A 12,939-nucleotide genomic window follows, 5' to 3' on the forward strand; every position below is an offset into this window, starting at 1 on the left:
GTCACGAATGATGCTACAGCACGTGCCAGGAAGAAAAGCACTCCGTCTTCAGGCCACGAGTGGCCTACCGGGACCATCCGACCGCCGTGTCATCCTCAGTGGAGGATGCGGGTAGGAGGGGCGTGGGGTCAGCACACCGCTCTCCCGGTCGTTATGATGGTATTCTTGACCGAAGCCGCTTGCGGTCGAGTAGCTCCTCAGTTGGCATCACAAGGCTGAGTGCAACCCGGAAAATGGCAACAGCGCATGGCGACCCGGATGGTCACCCATCCAAGTGCCGACCACGCCCGACAGCGCTTAACTTCGGTGATCTCATGGGAACCGGTGTATTCACTGCGGCAAGGCCGCTGCCTACGTGCCAGGAAGAGGTGCCTCATTTTGGCGAAGTGGTCGTAATCGTAAGGACTCGTATCGGGTGACTATCTTCCACCGCCACGTACACAGCAGCTCCTGTCAGAGCATAGAATTCGCTGTGCACTGTCGTGAAGGATGATGGTATGCAGTGACAGAAGATGCCCTCGCTTTCTTCTTAGGGCAGGGTGAAGGTGTTCTCTGTCAGAGCGCTTGAACTGGCTTCTGACAGTACCTACTGCAGTTGACTAAAACGCACCCATTGTCGCTCACTGCCCTGCTTCAACTGACCTTCTGCTATCAGCTACAGACAGCGCACATGCCATTTGACGCACATCTTTCATTTTACGGCAGTATTGCCACTACTTTTTATCCAACCCTCGTATTTTTCCGAAACCTACACATGTGAAACTATTAACACTACACAAGCATTCAACGGGCCAGGCTACACACGAATGTTTGGAGGCTCCAACCCAGTGGCACGCCTCCTCGAATACTTCATGTGAACTCTTGATACCACTAGTGAAACGTCTTTTTGGGCAGTCATTCACGGTGTGACTTATTGTTTCAATATCGCCACAGTCAGAGCAAAATCCTTACTTGTGTATCTATAAGCTATACCAACACCTCCTTAGGTTGATGAAAACCTGGAACTTTAACAGTTGGGTTGTCAATAAGTTCGTGGATCCGGGTTTTCGTGACTTGCCACTCACATTTCCACTCAGAATTCCGGTTGAACCCAACAGAAAGAGAGAGAGACAGATTGACAGGCAGACAGAAAACAAATGTCTTGATGAGATATGGACTATACCGAGGAAGCCTTTTGCTTGTTGTTGATTCTACGATGACGTTTCTCGCTATCCATTAATACCGTCTTATAATGCTCGTACGTTCCTTTCAGGGTAATTTCACGCGGTCTCAATTCAGACCACAGAGAGAAACTGGAGTTGTAGATACACAGTACGCGAAGAGTGATAACAGAATTCGTGAGAAATCCGATAGATAACGGTTTCTTTATGAGTAATTTGTGATCAGTTATTCTTCGTTGTAAACAATTTTCATGCCTCCAGAATGAGATTTTCACTCTGCAGTGGAGTGTGCGCTGATATGAAACTTCCTGGCAGATTAAAACTGTGTGCCGGACCTATACTCGAACTCGGAACCTTTGCTTTTCGCGGGCAAGTGCTCTAACAACGGTCCGGCACACATTTTTAATCTTCCAGGAAGTTTCATATCAGCGCACACTCCGCTGCAGAGTGAAAATCTCATTCTGGAAACATCCCCCTAGGCTGTGGTTAAGCCATGTCTCCGCAATATCCTTTCTTTCAGGAGTGCTGGTTCTGCGAGGTTCGCAGGAGAGCTTCTGTAAAGTTTGGAAGATAGGAGACGAGGTACTGGCAGAATTTTCATGGCTGTTTGTGGGACATAGTGAAATGCAGTAGGGTCTTTCTAATTTCCTCGTTGTACTGGGTGAAGTACATGTCGTCGAGATAACTTTCCTCATATAGTGATGCTGTAGATGGTTATGGAAATGAGGACGGTGACAGCTGAAACCGTGTGCCAGCGCGTAGCCTATCCCTCTCGTATAGCACCATGGAGGAAGACAGGAATCAGTCAAACAAAGTGGCACTCAGCCTCCGGATGCAAACGCCCGCGGTGTCCATAAAGCCGTAGCAAGGATGCTGGAGCCGATCCCAAGGCGGGCAGCGCGCTTCCATAAACTGCGTACCGCACAGCCACAGCTGGCCTCAAGAGCGCTGAGCGCCTTCCCTTCTTCGCCGCCGTCCGCACCGGATCGATCGCCTGCAGCGACACCTGGGACTCAGCAAGGAACGTAGCGCTGCTCTCCTTCCTCAGCCAACGCAGGTGTAATTACTTCTTTTTATTTTTCAGAAGCTGTTAGCACCATCTAGAAAGAGCAATTATTTGATACGAAAATTTACACTGATGCCTTAGCGTTCGCATAATGGACTACTCGAGCCTAAGATTGAGAAATAATGCCAGTAGTCCACTTGAAAGATTGTCGAGATATTTTTCTCAGTGTTAGAAGATTCTCTGGAATGGCAAGCTAAAGCTGGTGCTCATACGTACAACTCCTGAGTTTACCATAGTACTACTTTCTTTTCATTTTAAGGTCCTATTAACTATATTTAGGTCCGGAATACTAGTTACGTCCGTATGAGAAGAAATAAAGAATATAATATAGTAAATAATAACCCTGACATTCACATGAAACGATGTAATCGTGGAAAATGTAGGTGTTTATAGTTGCTTTAAAACTTCAGTATTGCCCCTCTTTCAACAGGTCATTGTTTCACCATATGAACCACATTCGATTTGTTACATGGGCGGGAACCGGGGCCATTTCATCCAAATAGTCATATAATTCCTACAATCGCTTCTGATTCTTTGCTGTTGGCGCAAGAATGTCAAAAAATCAAGCGTAAATAGGTTACAAAGACACCTTTGATTTCAAGAGAACGCTAACATTCCAGTTAAACTGGAAATCTGTAATAAGTAGTCATATTTCCAACCACCAAGGCACTAAAGTTATGCTTCCGTTTCAAATGGTTCAAATGGCTCTGAGCACTATGGGACTTAACTGCTGAGGTCATCAGTCCCCTAGAACTTAGAACTACTTAAACCTAACTAACCTATGGACATCACACACGTCCATGCCCGAGGCAGGATTCGAACCTGCGACCGTAGCGGTCGCGCGGTTCCAGATTGTAGCGCCTAGAACCGCTCGGCCACTCCGGCCGGCCACTTCCGTTTCTAGAAGACCACTAATAGGAAAAGAATCGCTCGGTAGGTCGAACAACAAAAGCCGCTAATAAATCCAAAGAGCTTAGTATGATTTGCGAAGATGAATGAAGGGTATGCCTGAACCAGCTCACTTGCAATGGAAGTGATGCACACCGGTAGTATAATAGTCCTTACTTGTTCCATTCTGCTCCTTCCCATTTCTGTCTTTTATTTACACTGTGTAAAAAGTAAGGTATGTTATGCATAACTTAGAATTCTTAGTCGTCTGTTCCACACTGGTTCTCATAAACCCTATCACTGAATGGTCTGTACAATAATGTTGATCACTTGCTAACAGTTTCAATCACGGAAGTCAGTGAAGTGTCGTACAAAACGGATGATAAAGAAGTAAGGACGGAAGCAATGTAGGATGGTCATAATTTTACGTTGCGTTGATATTGGGAACATCAGTGACGACGCTCTGGATTAGATGGGCAAGAATCAGACTTTAGGAACCGTATACGAAACTGGATAGTCAGTCTGGGATCTGAGGCTAACTTCTTCCAAATGTGAGTTCTGTGCCTTAAACGCTAAGTCGCCTCGCTCTGTAGATCGAACAACAAAAGCCGCTGATAAATCCAAAGAGCTCAGTACGATTGTACGATTCGCGAAGATGTATGCAGGGTATGCCTTAACCAGCTCACTTGCAATGGAAGTGATGCACGTCATAAGCATAATACTCCTTACTTGTTCCATTGCATTCCTTCCCATTAATGTCTTGTTCAACAGGCGAATGTAATCTAACAACTTCATCATTTGCTTAAAAAGGTGTAAACAACAAATATTTATTTCTTATTTTGACTGCGCTGTTTCTTCGGCATCGAAGAAGTTATGTGCAATCCAAACTAACTTGGTCTGTCCTGTGTTTGATTGCGCAGTGTTATGAAAGAGATTTGTCACTGAAGGAAGAAAAAGGTTTTACAGTGTTTCACGCTGCACCATTGTGGTAGGGAGGCGGAACTTCTTAGTCAGCCCATGTGTTGGCTAAATGGCTGTAAGGAAGTATAAGAAACAGCATTAGATCGAAAAATAGCATTAGATCGAAAACTTCGAACGAATTTGAGGCAACTATCACACACTATGTCATGAACATTGTGCTCGTAGTTGATATGAGGCGTCTTAGAACACTACAGAAATATAATAAATAAATTAAACATCATACTTTTATTTACACCGTGCAAAAAGTAAGGTATGTTATACATAACTTAGAATTCTTAATCTTCTGTTCCACACTGGTTCTCATAAAGCCTATCACTGAATGGTCTGTACGATAATGTTGATCACTTGCTAATAATTTCAGTCACTGAATATCAATAGCGTCGTACCAGTACGTACTTATCTCACTGCAAGTATTCTGAGACCTATGGCGGAAGCCGGTGTTCGGTGTCACAAAAGACACGTGGACCGATACGCAGGGTGGTTATAAGTAAACTTTCGCTACTTGAGAGGGCCCCCATAACAAACCAGTGATTGTAGGACAATGAAACTTCGTGGAAACATTTGTAAGGACATGCGAAGAGAAATAACGAGTAAACATTTTAAAAACAACACGTTGTAATTTCCACGTGAAACGGTAACATTTATTAACTGCGTACCATGTTTATGTTCCACGTTACAAACGATGCCAATTCTGACGATCCTCTCCATCCACGATAGCCTGGAACCACACTAGAGATACCATTCCACAATTATTCGCAGCACTTTTCGAAGGGTGAACCATGGAATGATCAGCTATCGTAACACAGCTCGGGCACTGCTCGAAGATCGCACATTTCAAACAGTAAGTTCTACAATTTGTGGCGCAACTGGCCGTCGGCCTCTCCCAGAAGCAGTTCCAAAATCGTCAGTTAATTCGAACTTCCGAATCATGTTCTTCAACCTCGCAGCAGAAAGAGGAAGTCTCCCGTATTCCTTTAACGCATCGATACTAGCGAATAGCAGCAACACTATTGCTGTTGTTTCGATAGAACAGGTTTATGAGTAAAGCCCTGCTCCCCTTCTCCAGACCTACGTTTACTGCCTGTTACTATAATGTACACTGGTGCTTGTGTTTCAACCTTACGTCGCCGCACCAGTACCGGCGCCTAGTGGCAAGTCATGACATTAACACTACTAACGACGCAAATCCTGCAGCATACAGTCTGAACACCAATCCTATAAAGTTGGATACCCATATGGTAAATTGTTTTCCGTCCACACTGACTCAAGTAGCGAAAACTTAATTATGTTTTTCCATGCAGTGAGTAGACGTGAAGACAGCATCCTGCGGTGGCGTCCGTAACTCCACCCATAGGAAGACGGTGAGCTCTGGAGAGAGGATCGTTGGCGATAGCGCGCTGGCGGCCAGTTTAAGTACAAGGTGACCCAAAAGTCCGTTAACATTTGAAAACGCATTAATTCACGGAAAAATGTAGGTGTAGAGAAAAAAATTTACACACATGCCTGAAACGGCATGGGGTTTTCTTGAAACAAAACAAAAGTGCGAACACCGTCAAGAGATAGCGCTGGACAGTAACACGCCAATAGCATCGCATGAGAATCGTGCATAAAATGAGCTGTAGTGAGAGAGGCAGTCAGATGCGCCAGCAATCGCGACATGCTGACTTTGCCAGAAAAGGCACTGTTAGTGAAGCTTTACTACTAGAATGGATAATCCGCTGCTTCAGCTTTACAATCCTACCGCCATAAGAAAGTTATTCGAACTGGTAAAGGTCCTGTGACATGTGTTGCTCTGAAGAAAATGACCACGAAGTACGAAGTCACGGTTTTTTTAGGTGATTGGCCCGTGGTGGGCGACCAGACGCTGTTCCTACTGTGACAGTTCAGGAAAAAATGGAGACTTCATTGTTTTCATCTTCCCATGATGAAGTCAGTGTTTGTGAAGTCGCACGTAGCACCTACATTCCACGCACTGCTGTTTGGAGAGCACTAAGGTGTACCTTCCAATGCTACCCGTACAAAATCCAGTGTCACAATGAACTGTTAGCCACCGATTTAGGTTTAGTGGAGAGCATTTGCGGTGTGGCTACTTCAAAAAACGAGCGAATATGACAACCGGTTGTCCAACGTTTTGTGGACCGACGAAACCAATTTCACACTCCGAGGGTCTGTCAACACCAACAACTGCAGAATCTGAACGACATAAAATACTAGAACTGTCGTGGAAACATCATTGCATGACGAGAAAGTCACTTTGTGATATGAAGTTACCTCCTCAATCGTGATCGGACCCTTTTTATTCGAAGAAATGCAGGGTGCCACTTTTCCGACCGTCAGCGTGACGGGTGCGAGGTACATCGGTGTGTTACAGAATCACATCGTCCCTAGCATGGCTGATAAAGACCTGCTGGGAGGTACGATTTTATGCATGATGGTGCTCCATCCCATATTACTACAAGTGTTAAAGATCTCTTGCACACAATACTTTCGCGTGCTGAGACGCTACTTCCGTCATGCTTGCCCTCGTAGACCCCAGAACTCAATCCGTGTGATTATTGCTTGTCGGGTTGCCTGAAGCCGCAAGTCTACCGCGACCATCCTACATCTTAGGAAAGCTAAAAGACAATATCCGACGGCAATTTCTCGCCATATCTACTGATAACCTTTACAGTGCTGCTTGCAATATTGTCCCCCGACTACAGGTTTTGTTGATGAATGACGGCCGAGATACAGATCATTTGTTAAAAACAAAAAAGTCTTGGCTAAAAATCAATTTTTCGCCAATTTTCGCTGTTTTACGTACCCCATTCATACAGTTATAATTGGTGGAGTCTTCAATCTACCCTCGATTTGTTGGCGAAAATACATGTTCAAAGCCGGTGGAAGACAGACCATCTTCCGAAATTGTACTAAATGCTCCCTCTGAGAATTACTTTGAACAATTAGTTCATGAGCCCACGCGAATTGTAAATGGTTGCGAAAACACACTTGACCTCTTAGCCACAAATAATCTTGATCTAATAGAGAGCGTCATGACGGATACAGGGATTAGTGAACACAAGGTCATTTTAACGAGGCTCAAAACCACATCGACCAAAACCACTAAAATAAACCCGAAATATATCTATTTAAAACAGCAGATAAAAATTTGCTTGATGCCTTCCTAAGAGAGAGTCTCCATTCCTTCCAAGCTAGTTATGTAAGTGTAGACCAGATATGGCTCAAATTCGAAGATGCAGTATCGACAGCAATAGATAGATTCATACCGCGTAAGTTAATAAGAGACGGGACTGATTCACCATGGTACACAAAATACGTCAGACCACTGTTGCAGGAGCAGCGAAAAAAGCAGGCCAAATTCAGAAGATCGAAAAATCCCCAAGACTGGCTAAATTTCACGGAAGCTCGAAATTTAGTGCGGACGTCAATGCGAGAGCCCTTTAATACACTCCTGGAAATTGAAATAAGAACACCGTTAATTCATTGTCCCAGGAAGGGGAAACTTTATTGACACATTCCTGGGGTCAGATACATCACATGATCACACTGACAGAACCACAGGCACATAGACACAGGCAACAGAGCATGCACAATGTCCGCACTAGTACAGTGTATATCCACCTTTCGCAGCAATGCAGGCTGCTATTCTCCCATGGAGACGATCGTAGAGATGCTGGATGTAGTCCTGTGGAACGGCTTGCCATACCATTTCCACCTGGCGCCTCAGTTGGACCAGCGTTCGTGCTGGACGTGCAGACCGCGTGAGACGACGCTTCATCCAGTCCCAAACATGCTCAATGGGGGACAGATCCGGAGATCTTGCTGGCCAGGGTAGTTGACTTACACCTTCTAGAGCACGTTGGGTGGCACGGGATACATGCGGACGTGCATTGTCCTGTTGGAACAGCAAGTTCCCTTGCCGGTCTAGGAATGGTAGAACGATGGGTTCGATGACGGTTTGGATGTACCGTGCACTATTCAGTGTCCCCTCGACGATCACCAGTGGTGTACGGCCAGTGTAGGAGATCGCTCCCCACACCATGATGCCGGGTGTTGGCCCTGTGTGCCTCGGTCGTATGCAGTCCTGATTGTGGCGCTCACCTGCACGGCGCCAAACACGCATACGACCATCATTGGCGCCAAGGCAGAAGCGACTCTCATCGCTGAAGACGTCACGTCTCCATTCGTCCCTCCATTCACGCCTGTCGCGACACCACTGGAGGCGGGCTGCACGATGTTGGGGCGTGAGCGGAAGACGGCCTAACGGTGTGCGGGACCGTAGCCCAGCTTCATGGAGACGGTTGCGAATGGTCCTCGCCGATACCCCAGGAGCAACAGTGTCCCTAATTTGCTGGAAAGTGGCGGTGCGGTCCCCTACGGCACTGCGTAGGATCCTACGGTCTTGGCGTGCATCCGTGCGTCGCTGCGGTCCGGTCCCAGGTCGACGGGCACGTGCACCTTCCGCCGACCACTGGCGACAACATCGATGTACTGTGGAGACCTCACGCCCCACGTGTTGAGCAATTCGGCGGTACGTCCACCCGGCCTCCCGCATGCCCACTATACGCCCTCGCTCAAAGTCCGTCAACTGCACATACGGTTCACGTCCACGCTGTCGCGGCATGCTACCAGTGTTAAAGACTGCGATGGAGCTCCGTATGCCACGGCAAACTGGCTGACACTGACGGCGGCGGTGCACAAATGCTGCGCAGCTAGCGCCATTCGACGGCCAACACCGCGGTTCCTGGTGTGTCCGCTGTGCCGTGCGTGTGATCATTGCTTGTACAGCCCTCTCGCAGTGTCCGGAGCAAGTATGGTTGGTCTGACACACCGGTGTCAATGTGTTCTTTTTTCCATTTCCAGGAGTGTAGTTTCCACAATGAAACATTGTCTCAAAATATGGGAGAAAATCCAAAGAATTTCTGGTCGTATGTAAAGAACACCAGTGGCAAAAAAAACAGTCAATACTGTCGCTGCGCGATAGCAATGGAAATGTTACCGATGATGGTGCCATTAAAGCGGAGTACTAAATACAGTTTTCCGTAATTCTTTCACGAAAGAAGACGAAGTAAATATTCCATAATTCGAAACCAGAACAGCTGTTAGCATGAGTGACATAAAATTCGATAACTTAGGTGTTGCGAAACAACTCAAATCACTTAAGAAAGGCAAGTCTTCCGGTCCAGATGGTATACCAATCAGGTTCCTTTCAGAGCATGTAGACACAATAGCGTCTTTCTTAGCAATCATATACAACCGCGCACTTGACGAAAGGTCTGTTCGTAAAGAATGGAAAGTAGCACAGGTCACATCAATATTCGAGAAACGAAATAGGAGTAACCCACTGAATTACAGACCCATATCACTAACCTCAATTTGCAGTAGGATTTTGGAGCATATACTGTGCTCGAACATTATGAATCACCTTGAAGAAAACGACTTATTGATACATTAACAGCACGGATTCAGAAAATATCGTTCTTGTGCAACACATGAATGCTGTCGACAAGGGATCTCAGATCGATTCCATATTCCTAGATTTCCAGAAGGCTTTTGATACCGTTCCTCACAAGCGACTATTAATCAAATTGCGTGCATATGGAGTATCGTCTCAGTTGTGTGACTGGATTCGTGATTTCCTCTCAGAGAGGTTACAGTTCGTAGTGATAGACGGTAAAGCATCGAGTAGAACATAAGTCATATCTGGCCTTCCGCAAGGTAGTGTCTTAGGCCCTCTGCTTTTCCTGATTTACATAAATGACTTAGGTGATAATCTGAGCAGCCCCCTTAGATTATTTGCAGATGACGCTGTAATTTACAGTCTAGTAAAATCATCAGACGATCGATTCCAGAAACAAAATGATCTAGAGAGAATTTCTGTATGGTGCGAAAAGTGGCAATTGGCACTAAACAAAGAAAAGTGCGAGGTCATCCACATGGGTACTAAAAGAAATCCGATAAATTTTGGGTATACGATAAATCGCACAATTTTAAGGGGTGTCAATTCCACTAAATACCTAGGAATTACAATTACGAGCAACTTAAATTGGAAGACCACATAGATAATATTGTAGCGAAGGCGATACAAGGACTGCGCTATGATGGCAGAACACTTAGAAGATGCGACAAACCCACTAAAGAGACAGCCTACATTACACTTGTCCGTCCTCTGCTGGAATATTGCTGCGCGGTATGGGATCCTTACCAGGTAGGACTGACGGAGGACATCGAAAAAGTGCAAAGAATGGCAGCTCGTTTCGCGTTATCGTGTAATATGGGTGAGAGTGTCACTGATATGATACGCGAGTTGAGGTGGCAGTCACTGAAACAAAGGTGGTTTTCTTCGCGGCAAGATCTACTTACGAAATTTCAATCACCAACTTTCTCTTCCGAATGCGAAAATATTTTGTTGACACCCAAATAGTCATAATAATAAATTAAGAGAAATGAGAGCTCGAACGGAAATATTTAGGTGTTCCTTTTTCCCACGCGCCATTCGAGAGTAGAATGGTAGAGAAATCACTCACTCTGTCTTCAGGCCACAACTGGCCCATCGGGACCATCCGACCGCCGTGTCATTCTCTGTTGAGGATGCGGATAGGAGGGGCGTGTGGTCAGCACACCGCTCTCCAAGTCGTTATGGGGTTTCTTTGACCGGAGCCGTTAGTAGTCGGTCGAGTAGCTCCTCAATTGGCATCACTAGGCTGAGTGCACCCCGAACAATGGCAACAGTGCATTGCGGCTGGATGGTCACCCATCCAAGTGCCGGCCACGCCCGACAGCGCTTAACTTCGGTGATCTCACGGGAACCGGTGTGTCCACTGCGGCAAGGCCGTTGCCAACAGAATGGTAGAGAAGTAGTATGAAAATGGTTCGATGAACCCTCTGCCAGGCACTTAAGTATGAATCGCGGAGTAACCATGTATATGTAGATATGAAGTGCCATCTGTTGGTCGTTTTGTGCACTTCTTTGGTTTCAGTAAAAACCCATGTCATTTCAAGCCTGTGTCTCAGTTTTTACCTCTCTACTAAATTATTCCGTGAAGTATTGAATTTTCAAATGTTAGAGAACTTTTGGGTCACTCTGTATATTTTCTCCCAAGAGTTGCGACTGACACATGGTGCGCCGTGTGCTATAAACAAAGACACCCTCCATACCGCAGAATACTTCAAACTACGCAGGCTGACTGCATTGACGACATTGTCATGAACGCGGATTTGCTCCGACATAGCACCACATTTTTTTCAGGAAACAAATATTGCTTTCACGACACAAAAGCGTTAAGGATTCGTGGTGTTTTAAGTGTACTCCATCTACATCTACATGTACGTGATTACTCTGCTATTCAAAATAAAGTGCCTGGCAGGGGTTCAGTAAACCACCTTCAAGCTGTCTCTCTACTGTTCCACTCTCGAACGGCTCGCGGGAAAAACGAACACTTAAGTTTTTCTGTGCGAGCCTTGATTTCTCTTATTTTATCGTGATGATCATTTCTCCCTATGTAGGTGGGTGCTAACAGAATGTTTTCGCAATCAATGGAGAAAACTGGTGATGGAAATTTCATGAGAAGATCCCGTCGCAACGAAAAACGCGTTTGTTTTAATGATTGCCACGCCACGTATCATGTCTGTGGCACTATCTCCCCTATTTCCCGATAATGCTAAACTAGTTGCCGTTCTTTGAACTTTATCAATGTTATCCTCAGTCCCACCAGAGGTGGATCCCACACCGCTCAGCAGTACTCCAGAATAGGACGAACAAGTGTAGAGTAAGCAGTCTCTTTAGTAGACCTGTTGCACCTTCTAAGTGTTCTGTCAGTGAATCGCAGTCTTTGGTTTGCTCTACCCACAACACTATCTAAGTGATCATTCCAATTTAGGTTGTTTGTAATTGTAGTCCCTCAGTATTAGCTAACCTAAGGACATCACACACATCTATGCCCGAGGCAGGATTCGAACATGCGACGGTAGCGGTAGCGCGGTTCCAGACTGTAGCGTCTAGAACCTCTCGGCCACCCCGGCTGGCAGATTACTCCTACGTCCCTTTCTTGGTATTGGTGTAGCAATTTTCCAGTCTTTAGGTGCGGATCTTTCTGTGAGCAAGCGGTTATATATAATTGCTATATATGGAGCTATCGCATCAGCATACTCTGAAAGGAACCTGACTGGTATTCAATCTGGACCGTAGGCCTTGCTTTTGTTAAATGATTTAAGCTGCTTTGCTGCACCGAGGATATCTACTAATATGCTTTTCAACTTGGCAGTTGTTCTTGATTGGAATTTAGGAATATTTACTTCGTCTTCTTTGGTAAAGGAGTTTCGGAAAACCGTGTTTAATAACTCTGCTTTAGTGGCACTGCCATCAGTGACTTCACCGTTCTTATCGCGCAGTGAAGATATTGATTGCGTCTTGCCGCAGGTGTGCTTTATGTATGACCAGAATCTCTTTGTGTTTTCTGCCAGATTCCGAGACAGAGTCTCATTGTGGAAATTATAAGCATCTCGCATTGAAGTACGTGCTATGTTTCGAACTTTCGCAAAAAATTGCCAATCTTCGGGATTTTGCGTCCTTTTAAATTTGGCATTCTTTTTTCGTTGCTTCTGCAACAGCGATATCACTCGTTTTGTGCACTATGGGGTATCAGTACCATCATTTATTAATTTATGTGGTATATATCTCTCATTTGCCGTCGATACTACCTCTTTGAACTCATTCCACATCTTTTTGACGCTTACATGATCGGAACGGAAGGAGTGGAGACTATCACTCAAAAAGGCGTCAGCAGCATTTTTTCAGCTTTTTTAAATAGATGTACTTTGTGTTTCTTTTGATGGTTGAGGGTG

At 45.5% G+C, this 12,939-nt stretch overlaps 1 pseudogene; it reads right to left on the reverse strand.

The window, feature by feature from the left end:
• Nucleotides 1-234: 234 nt before the first annotated feature.
• On the reverse strand, nt 235-352 carry LOC124557508 (annotated as a pseudogene).
• Nucleotides 353-12,939: the final 12,587 nt, after the last annotated feature.

This window comes from Schistocerca americana, chromosome X, assembly GCF_021461395.2.
Source record: "Schistocerca americana isolate TAMUIC-IGC-003095 chromosome X, iqSchAmer2.1, whole genome shotgun sequence".
NCBI lineage: Eukaryota > Metazoa > Arthropoda > Insecta > Orthoptera > Acrididae > Schistocerca > Schistocerca americana.